At 38.2% G+C, this 13882-nt stretch overlaps 1 protein-coding gene across 3 annotated transcripts in view; it reads left to right on the top strand.

The window, feature by feature from the left end:
• The window catches only part of KIAA0825 (KIAA0825 ortholog), a 441670-nt gene that overhangs the window by 33137 nt on the left and 394651 nt on the right, over positions 1-13882 (top strand). For all 3 annotated transcript variants that reach the window (XM_055564899.1, XM_055564898.1, XM_055564900.1), the window contains exon 2: positions 2166-2312. The gene's annotated coding sequence lies outside the window, so the exon portion shown is untranslated. The remainder of the gene's footprint in view (positions 1-2165; positions 2313-13882) is intronic.

Below are 13882 nucleotides of genomic sequence, written 5' to 3'. Positions count from 1 at the left end.
TTTTAGAGAAGTTTTTTTTTTTTTAATTGTAGTGGTTATTATTATTTTAGTTACTGCCTCTTTTTCTTTCTTTACCTGATTCTGTACCCCACATTTACCTTTGGGTTTACATTTTCTTTTACCTGTGTACACTCACATTTTGTCAGGTAAGCAATATTACCAATGTTGACAGTTTCTAGAAAAGTAAGTCTTGATTTTTTTCCCTTGGTCAAGCTGTTGAAAGTTATCATTGAAGAACAATTCACTCTACAGGCAGACATTGTCATCAAGAAAGCAATTTCAGTTATTTATGGTTTTCCATGAAATCTTGTGATTTCAGATATGGAGTATAGGTAATATGTTGTATCTCTATAACGGCTCCCTAAAGTGGGCATCTCCACTTAGTTCTTTAACCAAACTGAACCATGTCTTATGTTAGAATTCCTCTGTTTTCTATTTTGTTCGAATTTAGTTCCTAGACTGGCCAAATTGTCCATGAGGGTTTTCGTCTGTTTCTGATGAAGTTTTAGCTGGATATCAGCTTGGGATAATAGATGTTAGTAACATTTAAGCACTTGTATTTCAGATACCAGGGAAAGGCAAGAAGTATGAGAACAATCAATAAATATTGAGAGAAATATCTGGAGCCTTCTTCCTATTAGTTTTAGAGTTGAGGTGGCTCAAAGGGTAAAGCATCTGCCTGCAATGCGGGAGAGCAGGGTTCGATGCCTGGGATGGGAAGATCCCCTGGAGAAGGAAATGGCAACCCACTCCAGTATCCTTGCCTGGAGAACCCCACAGATGGAGGAGCCTGGTAGGCTACAGTCCACGGGGTCGCAAAAAGAGTCGGACATGACTGAGCAACTTCACTTTCACTTTCAAGCCTAATGAAGAGATCATTTTGGCTGATCACAAATCATCAAATAGCTTTTTTTTTCTATTAAATAATATACTTAACTGTTTGACTTCTTTTCTTTTCCTTTTAGTAAGGCAAGATAAAGAAATAATTATAGATTTTGAAATGTTCATGATGTCAAGCTACAGAAAAATGTAGTCAGAGTTTTACAGATACCCTGGGTAAACATATCGATGTACAAAATTACACAAATATAAACAAAACATGCAAAAGCCCTTGCAAAGAGATATTATTTATAGTAACATTCAAAATATGAAGTTCCTGGGAATAAATCTAACATAACGAGATGTGCAAAACTCCCATGAGGGAATAATAAAGCATTATTTTGTGACATTAGGACCTCAATAAATGGAATGATATGTAATACACATGGCTTTGAGAAACAAGGTTTTATAGGTGCCCAATTGGATCAGGTCAATCAAATTTATGTATATTTTTGAGGGGAAGAGAGACTACTTGACAAAAGATTTAAAAATTATATAGAGAGACAGAGGGCCAAAAACCAAGAATAACTGCAGTGTATTTTGGTATTTTGGTGCAGGCAAAGTCAGATAGATTGGTGGAACCTCAATAGTGAATGTTTAGACCACAGACTCACCTCTTTGGTGACTTTACGTGGGAGGTTATTAGAAACACAGAATCTCAGGTCCTGATCCCAGATCAGATAAGTCAGAAATCTGCTTTATCAAGATAACCTAGAAGAGTGGGGAAATGATTTTTTTAATTTAAATTTTAAAATTTATTTTGTAATATTTTGGCCTCACCATGCGGCATGTGGAATCTTAGTTCCCTGACCGGGAGTCGAACCCAAGCCCCCTATATTGGAAACTTGGAATCTTAACCAGTGGACCTCCAGGGATGTCCCAAATATGGCTGTAAGAAACAGTTCTGGGGCAACTGGTAATTAAACAAGAAAGCTCTATTGTATTGAAAGGTATTGCTTGATTCATATGGTGCAGCCATCCCTTACTGTCTGTGATCTACGTTTCTTTAGGAACATTTGAAAACTCAATGATAATAAAAGGGATGCTTTGTGCATATTTTTAAGGTGCATCTGTTATCCCTGTGCCAATAATCTATGAGTCGTCTTGTTAATAAGCTTTTTTAAGGTGCCCCAACCTCAGGATGTCTTTATGTGTTTCTAGCGTCTCTTGGATCGAGCCTGTGTATCATCCTTAACCGCAGTGCTGTCCCTGCCGGTGTAGGTCAGTAACGCTGTGACCGTGCCTCCTCCATGTGGCTGATAAAGCCATATCTAATTATTTTATAGGTGTGCTTTGTATGTTTTGGCAAAAAGCTGCTGAAGACACTGACGAAAAGGCAGCTCTTCTACTGACACCTTAGGAGGAAATAAGTTACCACCTACGTTATGATTAGAAGACCAGCTCGTTCTTAGAATCTTCTGAAACAAAATTAGGTAAGAAATGCTTTTCATCATATTTTAAATGATTTGTCCTCCAACTTCCCAGTTTGCTTGAAAGCTTCTATAATTCTATTCCTTTGGCCTCTAAGAGAAATGCAGTTAGCATTTTCCTTTAGGAAGGCAGCATGCCAGCCAGCTGTCAGCTTTATGATGTACCTGATGTCCGATGTCAGGGGAAGCACAATTCAATTTTAAAGTAAGTCTTCTGCACACTACTGCAGCAGGGCTGCCAGCATCTCTCTTTATGTTCCTTTCTTTGAAATTCTCCCTTTTCCTCAAACAGTATAGTTTTATTTTTATTTTTAAATCTTTTGTGTAAGATGAAACGACCACTAGCTGACTTGCCTTGTCCTTAGCTAAAAATCAACGAATTGACTGAAATTATCTGTAAATACTTCTGCTACCCTTTCTCATTTCTACAAAATAAAGTACCACTGCTTGTTTAACTTATGACTTGTCTAAACACGTTGAAAGCGTTGACTATAAGGCATAACACTCAGACTCTGAAAGAGAACTGTGACAAGTTCAGTCAAAAGGGAAAAGAGGAATAATTTATAAAAGGTGCTGCAGATAATGATGCCAGCCAGTTATTTTAAAATGCATCCATCTCACCTTTTAATGAATTAGATTTGTCAACAGGAAATGTTTTATGCACCACTTCTAATAAAAGTGGCATGCTAGGAATGCAGTGCTTTGAGGTTGGCTTCTTCAAAGCGTCAGAGTATCTTCAATTCAAAGATATTTTTTAAATAATAGATATTAAAAGTATATTTAAATAATATTAAGGTTGTGACACAAACACCAAATGACAAAATTCAGGGGTTTCAAAGCAAAGGCTGACATGCCATCACTTTTTCACATAGTAACTGTTTTTTAAATTAGGAGTGTAACAGACTGATTTGGGGATTGTGTGTCAGTTTAACTTTAGATTCTCTTGTTGTTTTTGCTGGTGTCACAACCTTAATGTCAGCTTTTCAAATAGGTTTCTACATTTCCTTTGGTTCGGGGTCATTAAAAAATGCATATGATGAATCTGAGAGGCATAAATAGGTCACACTGAAGTGAAATTCCTTGACTCTCTGGTACTGAGATACAGCTATTACCTGCCTTGTAAGTGGAAAAAGTTAGCTCAGGCATTTGGTAAATTTTTGTTTTTCAAGATTTTGATTCAGACCATTGTAAGCCCAAATGACAAAACATGATGTTGGTATAATTGTGTTCTTGTTCTTCTAATCCAAACCACCCAATTTTGTTGATTATAATCCCTAGATATTAAGAATCATAATTCCCACAGGTGATTGTTTTTTCACTTAGAATACAAGTTAATCCTGACAATTATTTCAATAGAAATATACTTATTCAGTATAATTAAGTATAGGTAACTCTACCTTAAATTTTTCCATATGCCAGCCTTTTATATAAACACTTTTATGCAGATTTGGGGGTAAATGTGATTTTTTTTTTAAAGGTAACACTTGTTTAGAAAGCAAATATAAAGTAAAAATCTGTTGTGTTGGGTTGAATGTTTAAAAAAAAAATTCTCATACCCCATTGGACATTCAAGGAGGAGCATGGAGCCTCCCTTACTCCCTTCCGCAGGGAGAGAGAGAAGGGAAAGAGGAGAGAAAAATAATTCCACCCATTTCCTTGATTCTTATCTGTCATGATCTCATTGGGCAGGTCATATGCTGAATATGGTTTTAATTTAGAAAAGTAAATATCAGAATCTTATCTCACAGTTGTCTTTTTCATCACCCATGTTAGAGAAATGAAAAGTGGAAAGAGAGGCAAATTATTTATTGATCTTTTCTGGCTGACTCAAATATATACTGGCCAACCCCAAATATAAGGCTTCATAGTTCATATCTCCTCCTTCACTGACTCTCCAGCTTTTACCATTCCTCAGTTCAGTTCAGTTCCATCGCTCAGTTGTGGTCCGACTCTTTGCAATCCCATGGATTGCAGCATGCTAGGCTTCCCTGTCCATCACCAACTCCCGGAGCTTACTCAAACTCATGTCCATTATGTTGGTAATGCCATCCAGCCATCTTATCCTCTGTCGCCCCCTTCTCCTCCTGCCTTCAATCACTCCCAGCATCAGGGTCTTTTCCAATGACTCAGTTCTTTGCATCAGGTGGCCAAAGTATTGGAGTGTCAGCTTCAGCATCAGTCCTTCCAATGAATACTGAGGACTGACTTCCTTTAGGATGAACTGGTTGGATCTCCTTGCAGTCCAAGGGATTCTCAAGAGTCTTCTCCAACACCACAGTTCAAAAGCATCAATTCTTCAGTGCTCAGCTTTCTTCACAGTCCAACTTTCACATCCATACATGACTATTGGAAAAACCAAAGCTTTGACTTGATGGACCTTTGTTGGTAAAGTAATGTCTCTGCTTTTTAACTTGCTGTCTAGGTTGGTCATAGCTTTTCTTCCAAGGAGTAAGCGTCTTTTAATTTCATGGCTGCAGTCACCATCTGCAGTGATTTTGGAGCCCAAAAATATAAAGTCTCTCATGGTTTCCATTGTTTCTCCATCTATTTGCCATGAAGTGATGGGACCAGATGCCATGATCTTCGTTTTCTGAATGTTGAGCTTTAAGCCAACTTTTTCACTCTCCGCTTTCACTTTCATCAAGAGGCTCTTTAGTTCTTCTTCACTTTCTGCCATAAGGGTGGTGTCATCTGCATATCTGAGGTTATTGATATTTCTCCCGGCAATCTTGATTTCAGCTTGTGCTTCCTCCAGCCCAGCGTTTCTCATGATGTACTCTGCATAGAAGTTAAATAAGCAGGGTGACAATATACAGCCTTGACATATTCCTTTCTGAGTTTGGAACCAGTCTGTTGTTCCATGTCCAATTCTAACTGTTACTTCTTGACCTGCATACAGATTTTTCAGGAGGCAGGTCAGGTGGCCTGGTATTCCCATCTCTTTCAGAATTTTCCACAAGTTTACTGTGATCCACACAGTCAAAGGCTTTGGTATAGTCAATAAAGCAGAAATAGATGTTTTTCTGGAACTCTCTTGCTTTTTCAATGATCCAGCTGATGTTGACAATTTGATCTCTGGTTCCTCTGCCTTTTCTAAAACCAGCTTGAATATCTGGAAGTTTATGGTTCACGTGCTGTTGAAGCCTGGCTTGGAGAATTTTGAGCATTACTTTGCTAGCGTGTAAGATGAGTGCAATTGTTTGGTAGTTTGAACATTCTTTGGCATTGCCTTTCTTAGGGATTGGAATGAAAACTGACCTTTTTCAGTCCTGTGGCTACTGTTGAGTTTTCCAAATTTGCTGACGTATTGAGTGTAGCACTTTCACAGCATCATCGTTTAGGATTTGAAATAGCTCAAATCCTAATAGGAATTCTAGATTCCTAATAGGAATTCCAAATCCCAAATAGGAATTCCATTGCCTCCACTAGCTTTGTTCATAGTGATGCTTCCTAAGGCCCACTTGACTTTGCATTCCAATATGTCTAGGTCTAGGTGAGTGATATCACCATCATGATTCTAGCATGAGGTAATTAGGCTGCATTGTATAGTGGTGTGAAAATGCATACAGTTGTCTGTGAAGGATTTGGCTAACTCTTCCAAATTTATCCAAACTATACTAGTGCTCTTGCTTGAACAAATGTTTAAAGTCGTTATTATTGTTCATACTAATACCAGTTCTGATTTCTATTTGATTAAAATGAATTTTTAAAACAAAAATATCTCTTTCTAAATTCAAAGAAAGCTATTCAAATAAATGAGCTGGACTCAGTGCACACCTACAATGTAGAAAAAGCTTTCTGGCATACAAACAAAATAATCTCTTTAAATAACATAGGCCAAAGCCTTCACACCAATTCATTTAGAACAGTTTCAGATTTATGTAATTAATAAAGTTGGATACTGGGTCTAACATGTATTAAATGTCCTTCAGTGTACAGTGATGTTCTAGTGACTGTCTGGAAAAAAATGATAAGAATTTATTTATTGTTTTGCTACATCAGTCAATTCTGTAAACGGCTTTCTAATATGATACAATACATGCTTTTAATAGTTTTCTATAATATTAAGAGATAGTATTTATTGAGTATTTTCTGTATTCCAACAGCTGTTCTAAATAGTATCTATGGATTATCTCATGGATCCCTCATAGCAACACTGTGTTGATCTCAGTATTTTACAGATATGGTAGAGGCACACAAGGAGAACGTTATAAAACTAGTAAGTAACGGAGCTAGAAGTCCACCACTAGCATTGTTATCCCAGATGTCACACTCTAAGCCCCCACTACTCAAAGTGCGGTCCCCAAGCCAGCAGTATCACCATTACCGGGGAACTTTTCAGAAATGCAGACTCTCAGACTCCACCCCAGTATCGCATCTTATATGCTATTTTGAGTATTCCTCATATATAAAGTGCATTGTAAAAATATAAATAAATGTAAACAGGGATCCAAGCTACCTGGAAATCACCTGTATAAAGAACCAAAAAAAAAAAAAAAAATCCTCGACCTTAAGCAGCAAGTCTTTCTCTCTGCTGGGCAGCTAGCTACTTCTACATCTGAGGCTTTCTCACAATCACATTGTAGCACATTGCCTTTGAATGCAGACTCTGGACAGAATGCCTGTGTGTGAACCTCAGCTCCTATTTCTAGCTGTAGGACCCTAAGAAAGTTACACAGCTCTCTATATCTCAGCTTCATGTTCTGGGAATGAGGTCTAAAACTACTTACTTCACAGGGTTGTTGTGAAGATGAAATGAGTTAATCCATGGAAAGGTTTGAAAACAGAACCTGATATCACCTGATATAAGTGATAAATGTTTTCTGCTGTAGTTATTGTTAGTTATGATTCCCATCTTAAAGAGTAGAATAGAGTCTCATCTCATACTTGGTAATAAACTGACAAATATTTTTGTTAGCAGGGCTTACCATGTAAGGGGATATCTTTGCTGTTAGAGTCCAAATCATAAATTTTAGTTTTTGTATTTTCTGCAAACTTTTTCCTTGTGGCACTTCCTGCCTGTGAGTTCTTCTAAACACCACTTCATTGCGGTACTTAACTAGTTAAGTCCAGTGCACTCAATTCAAAATCAAAATGAAACATGTAACGGCATAGTCAATTTTTAAATATAGTATATGCTTTTAAACGAAATAAAACTAATGAATGAGGCTTGTATGCCCATTTGGCCAACCACTTAGAGAAGTAATACAAAATAGTCAGAATAAAGTGTCTGTTTAAAGGCTGAATGCTTCAGAAGCTGTTTGTTTTCTTTTGGACATTATTCTGAAGTTGTACATACAGTTAATCATGATAGTCTTTAGGGGAATAGTGGTTTAGTGTGCAGGCACTCACTCAACAGCTATTTAAGATTACATCTAATGTGTGAAGTGAGGCTGCGCGTTCCTGAAAAGTACCAGTTTGAAATCTCATTTGTGGAAGGCACTAAGATAAAAATAGTTGGTGAAAAGAATATCCTGGGAAACTTGTAAATTGTCAATTCTGGGACACATACCCAGAAAGTTCAGTTCACTAGGCCTGGGATGAGGCCCACCTGGGTGTTTGAATTTTTCACAAACGGCCAAAGTGATTCTACTTAAAGTAGTGTTCTCGAGTACACTTGGAGAAGCACTGCAGTAGTGACGAAGACATGAATTCAAAAGGGCTTTTGTTGACTCCCCTTCCTTCTGGCAACATTGTCCTCTTTGGTACTAGTTTTTTTCCATCCTGTGACCCAACTTTCTTATTTATCCTCTCCTTACCCCCATAGTGGTTCCCAAGCCAGTCTTTAATTTTTCTGCTTTTCTCTCTCTTTTTTTTTTACCCTTTCTCAAAGAATATATCTTTTGGATTTATCAGTCATATCTGTGCAGATGGTTCTACAACATACCCGCAGAAGTCTGTTTAATCTAAAAATCTCTAAGCCAAAATTCAGGTGCTGTAATCAATTTAGAGCCTATGGGCAACATTAAAAGAAAGAAGAAGTAGTTCAGTTTCGTTCAGTTCAGTTGCTTAGTCGTGTCTGACTCTCTGCGACCCCATGAACCACAGCATGCCAGGCCTTCCTGTCCATCACCGACTCCCGGAGTTTACCCAAACTCATGTCCATTGAGTCAGTGATGCCATGCAACCATCTCATCCTCTGTCATCCCCTTTTCCTCCTGCCTTCAATCCTTCCCAACATCAGGGTCTTTTCAAATGAGTCAGCTCTTTGCATCAGGCGGCCAAAATATTGGAGCTTCAGCTTCAACATCAGTCCTTCCAAGAAGAAGTAGTAAAAAAGAATAAAAAGAAGTAGTAAAAAGGAATAAAATGGGATGAAAGGGAATAGATCAAAGCAAGAGAAGCAGTGTTTCATGAGACTTTTGTTTAAGATATATGTACACACCTATACATTAGATTGCAATGCATTTTGTTTTAGCCTCGTAGGTCGTAATTCAAAAAGTTTGAAAGATACTCTCTGAGTTTTGGGCTCCTGGACTTCAGTGTGACATTACAAGCACTGTTTTCCCATGCGTTCCACTCATATATCTGCTGCATCTCTATTCTGGACATTACCAATTTCTATAATCCATTCAAAATCATCATGTCTAAAATTGTATTTGTTGTGCATTCTGTTAACATTTTCCTCCTAAGTTTTTTTTTTTAATCTATTCATAAACTACCATTCTGTTATCCGGGATAAAATTTCAGAATTGCTTTGTAATAATTTAGCCTTTCCTATGTAAATTCCCTAATAGCCTCATCTGTCTGCCCTGGCCTGTCCTGTGGCCCAACCAAGCAGAAAACCTTATTGGCAGCCCGTGTAGTCACCCACTCCCCAGCTAGCTTCTTGAAGGCTGCTTTGGGCGTGCCCTGCCTGGTGTCTGTGGCTGCCATCCACAAGACTGTAAGAGCCATTGACAACAAGATGCCCTGCTCTGTATGATACCCACCTCTCTTAGCTCTTTCTGTTGTAATTGGTCATTTTTTTTTTTATTGCCAAGGAAAAGCCTCACCCTGGATTTTTACCCTTTGCTACTTTCTAACGATATATCTACAGTTTGCTGGCTCTTAGCATGACCGTAGTTTTCACGTCATTTTGTCTGGTGTCTCTGATGACTTGGGTCTAAAGTCCAAGCTTCTAATGCCTGGGACGTGTCACACTTGCCTGGTTGTGCTCTCAGCTGTAATTGCCTGCCTCGGTCAGCGACCCCAAACTCTTACCTAGTCTTACCTTGGAAAGTCATTTCAAAAGCTGTCTTTCCTTTCCTCATGGTCCCATCCTCTTCCTAGTCATTATCACCTTCATCTGGATTAATTCACTGTCCTTCTAACTAATCCTCCTACATCTCTTCTCTCACCCCACACCAAACCATCTTAACACCCTGTTTAATAAATATTTGTAAAACAGTAGTCATGTACTGCCTTAGTAAGAAAAAAAAGAAAAAAGCCTTTTATGACTCCATATTCTCTGTAGAATAAAAGTACAAATATTTTCCTCCTGCAGAATAAAAGGCCTCAGCACATCCATCTGGCCATGGCATACCTCTCCAATTTTATCTTTCGCTGTTTTCATTTGTGAATTTTCTGTTCTGGTTCCACAGAGCAGTTCTCTATATGCTCCAGGGATGGTCTTACCATTTTCATTACCAGGGCACACTGTTGGTGGTTGTTCGTGAGTGTGGAGCAGACAGTTGTGGCTGAGGTCTAGCAGTAGGATCCCACTACATACAAAGAAACCTCGTGTTGAGGACCTGATTACACATTGGCAATTAGAAGTTAGAGCCCAGGCTGCAGAAGAAAAGAGAAATGAACAGGAGACAAACTGATGAATTACTTCTCTTATTTCCTGTCTGGCTGAGGCTCCTTATATCCTCCGTTCACTAGTTGTTGGATCATTCACAGAACTGGAGAGCATTTGAATCTATATACAGGGAGAGATTAAGTGTCTTGCAACTAGAGGGGCCTGTGAGGCTATGGATTTTGTGAGATCACTGGGCTTCCACGTTTATCTTCCTTTTTTTTTTTTTTGGCAACTTGACTTCTCTCTTTTCTTCTGCCCAAAGGGGATGTCTTATAGAACTTCTGGATCATTTGTTACTTGTACCACTCAGTTAATACTACATGAGCTAATGCCTTGTAATATTTGTTTGTTTTTGTTTCTTGTGCGTCAAAAGTAAGACATGCTCATTATAAATTCAAACCAAAAAAGATTATAAAGAGTAAAAATTTCCTTTTCCCTGTTGCTTTTTAGTTCTACCACCCGCAGCTTAGGACTGCTGGTAGTTTGTTGACTATCCTTCCTGATTGTGAGGGGGGTTGGGGTTGGTTTTTTTTTTAAGTATTGCATTGTATCATGATGCATATATAGTTTTACAATTTGGTTTTCTAAGAAAACGCTATAGCATTCTGGAAATCTTTCCATTTCTTGCCATACAAAGCTGGATTTTCATTTTTCATAGGTTTCGTTTCATTTTATATATGTTATATTGATATTGAAAATATTCCATGTGCTGGACTTCCCAGGTGGTACAGTGGATAGGAATCTGCCTGCCAATGCAGGGATCACGGGTTTGATCCCTTGTCCGGGAAGAGTGCACATGCCGCACACAAAAGTTCATGTGCCACAACTCCTGAGCCCCTGCACTCGAGCCCGTGAGCTCCAGCTGCTGAGCCCATGCGCTAGAACTACCAGAGCCCGTGCACCTGGGGCCTGTGCTCCGCAACAAGAGAAGCTATCAATGGCAAGCCTGTGCTTGGCAACAAAGGGCAGCCCCCGCTCTTAGCAACTAGAGAAACCCCACATGCAGCAAAGAAGACCCAGTGCAACCAAAAATAAGTAAATCAATAAGTTTTAAAAAGATGTAAAAGTAAAAGATCCCATGTACTGACATCACATTATATATTCAGTTGGCCCAGGAATAGTCCCACCTTATACCTTTCATCTCAGTATTTCATCAGTTTAGCTTTTGTCTCAGAGTTTTCATTTTTGAATGAAGCCTTATTTGATAGTTATGCATAAATAAACCTGGATAGGTTTTGATAGACCTGCACCTTCCTTGTCTCCATCCTGGTGTGTCCTTATATTTGAGACACCAGAACAGTGAACAGAATTCTCACTGTAACATATGGTTAAATTGGCCACTTCCCATTTCCCTTTTCCAGTGCCTTTCCAGAAGTAATATAAGCTAGCACATATTTTTCAAGGAGAGCAGGAACGGTGCTTTCTGTTAAAGTAAATGCTCTCCAGCAGTTAGATCAGCTAGCTCCTTGAGCTCAGGGGGTGGCGGTGGCAGAATGCTCCGGGCTGCCAGCTCTGCTGGCCACTTGATGCAAAACCAGTTGTGCTGAGCCTGTGCTTTGGCCTGTAGATTGCACATTTCTCACCCTTTATTCAGTTTTACCATAGAGTGAATACAATACCAGCTTTATATTGCTATAAGGATTTTATTATGTATCATATGATATAAATCTACAACTGTTTGTTTATTGTTGGATAACACATTTTTTATTTTGAAACAACGATTTTTGGTGACAGTGATTTTGTAACAATGAATTTTGGTGACAGAGATTTGGGAGTGGGTAGAGAAAGAAAATAACTGTGAACATTCATTGGTTAGTAGTACTAAATTTCATTTGACTTGCCAACAAGAATTAAATGTGTAACCCACACTATGGAGGCTGTAGTGATATCACAGACCACATGAAAACAAGAAGACACAGAAGCATCAGAATCTATTGCACAGTCTTATTTTCATGCTGTGAAAATAAGCATGAAAAATTTGCCTGCCAGCGCAGGGGACATGGGTTTGATCCCTTGTCCGAAGAGTGCACAGGCAAAGTCTTATTTTCATGCCCTGAAAAATAAAATAATTTTACCGTGCCTGAAAATATGACTTTTTCATAATTGATGCTTCGCTGCAGAAGGTACATTTGTGTACCACTCTGTGTCAATGTAGGAGATGTAGGTTTGATCCCTGGTCTAGGAAGATGAGCAACAAAGCCTGCGCACCTCAACTGTTGAGCCTGTGCTCCACAGCAAGAGAAGCGACCACGATGAGAACCCTGCCTCCCGTAACTAGGAAAAAGCCCACACAGCAACGAAGAACAAGCACAGCTTAAATAAATAATAATAATAAAAAATTCTGTATGCCAATGCAGGAGCCACTGGAGACGCAAGTTCAATCCCTGGCTCGGGACAATCCCCTGGAGAAGGAAGTGGCACCCCACTCCAGTATTTTTGCCTGAGAAATCCCATGGACAGAGGAGCCTGGGAGGCTATATCCATGGGGTTGCAAAGAATTGGACATGACTAAGCGACTGAGCACACACACACACTATGAAACATGACTTTTCATGTTTCATTCAGATCAAGTGACTGTACTAAAATAATTTCGCTCATATTCAGTTTCAGGTTTTCTTGTGCATGTATGAAAAGTGAAACAGTAACTGTTAATGTATTGTCTCTGTTAAAAGAACTTTACCAGCTCTTAGACGATGCAGTTTTACTTCAGTATCATTGTATATTTCTAGTAAAAAGATCAATTCCAGTAATGGTTCAAGTTTCTTGTCTAATACATGGGATCAAAGTAAAGCATTCAGAAGTTCATTCTGTAAAATGTGAAACACTTTATATTGTGAAGTGAAAGTGAAAGTGAAGTCGCTCAGTTATGTCTGACTCTTTGCGATCCCATGGACTGTATGTAGCCTACCAGGCTCCTCCCTCCATGGGATTCTCCAGGCAAGAGTACTGGAGTGGGTTGTGATATTGTGTGAATTGTGATATTGAATGACAAACTGCAACATACATGGTAAAATTACTTGGTCTTGGTGATGTAAAAAATATTCTGAAGTAGAATATAACATCATAAAATATTTTGAATAAATTTAGAGCCTACAGAGAGTAAGTATAGTCAGAATATGTTGTACATATTTGTGTAGTTCATAATTTCCTCTAAGAGTTTATAAAATCTACCAATCTGAATAGAAGATATATTCTCAAAAAGTACAAATATTCTTATACATGCACAAAATAACCAGCCTGTAAATTTTTATAGTTAGGTTGATGCTGATAAAAATAATAAGCATGGCTGTATATATTTTTTCTGTTTGGATTTTAGAAACTTTTGAGACTTTGAAGAGTAAGTTTATAAATCAATGAAAGTTCCTACCATGGCATGGTAGGAACTTAAATACTTTTGTTAAAATGTTCTCTAAATTTTGGTTGCAGTTTCCAGCAAAATCTACTGGGAATATTTAGTCAAAGCATTTAACAAATGAAAGTCAAAAAATTCAGTTTATGTGAAGATTTTAGGGAATTGCAGTTATTGAACCCAGAGCTTGTAAACAGGAGGATTTTGAACTATTTCCCCCTGAAATCAAGGGGAAAACTGAACAAATTAATTTATAAGAACTCAAATGATGTATAAAATATAACTGTGAAATTCTATAATTGTGTTTTGATATACATACACTTATGGGGAGAAATATTTTGATGGAGCTCATATTTTTAATTAAATAAGTATATATTTTGGTTCAGAATGAAGTTAACCTGGAAAAACCTGCAAGTTTGCAGTATCTAAATTAAGTAAAAC

Source organism: Bubalus kerabau, chromosome 1, assembly GCF_029407905.1.
Source record: "Bubalus kerabau isolate K-KA32 ecotype Philippines breed swamp buffalo chromosome 1, PCC_UOA_SB_1v2, whole genome shotgun sequence".
In the NCBI taxonomy this organism is placed as follows: domain Eukaryota; kingdom Metazoa; phylum Chordata; class Mammalia; order Artiodactyla; family Bovidae; genus Bubalus; species Bubalus kerabau.
Note: the sequence above shows the minus strand (reverse complement) of the source record. Positions and strands in the feature narration are given on the sequence as shown.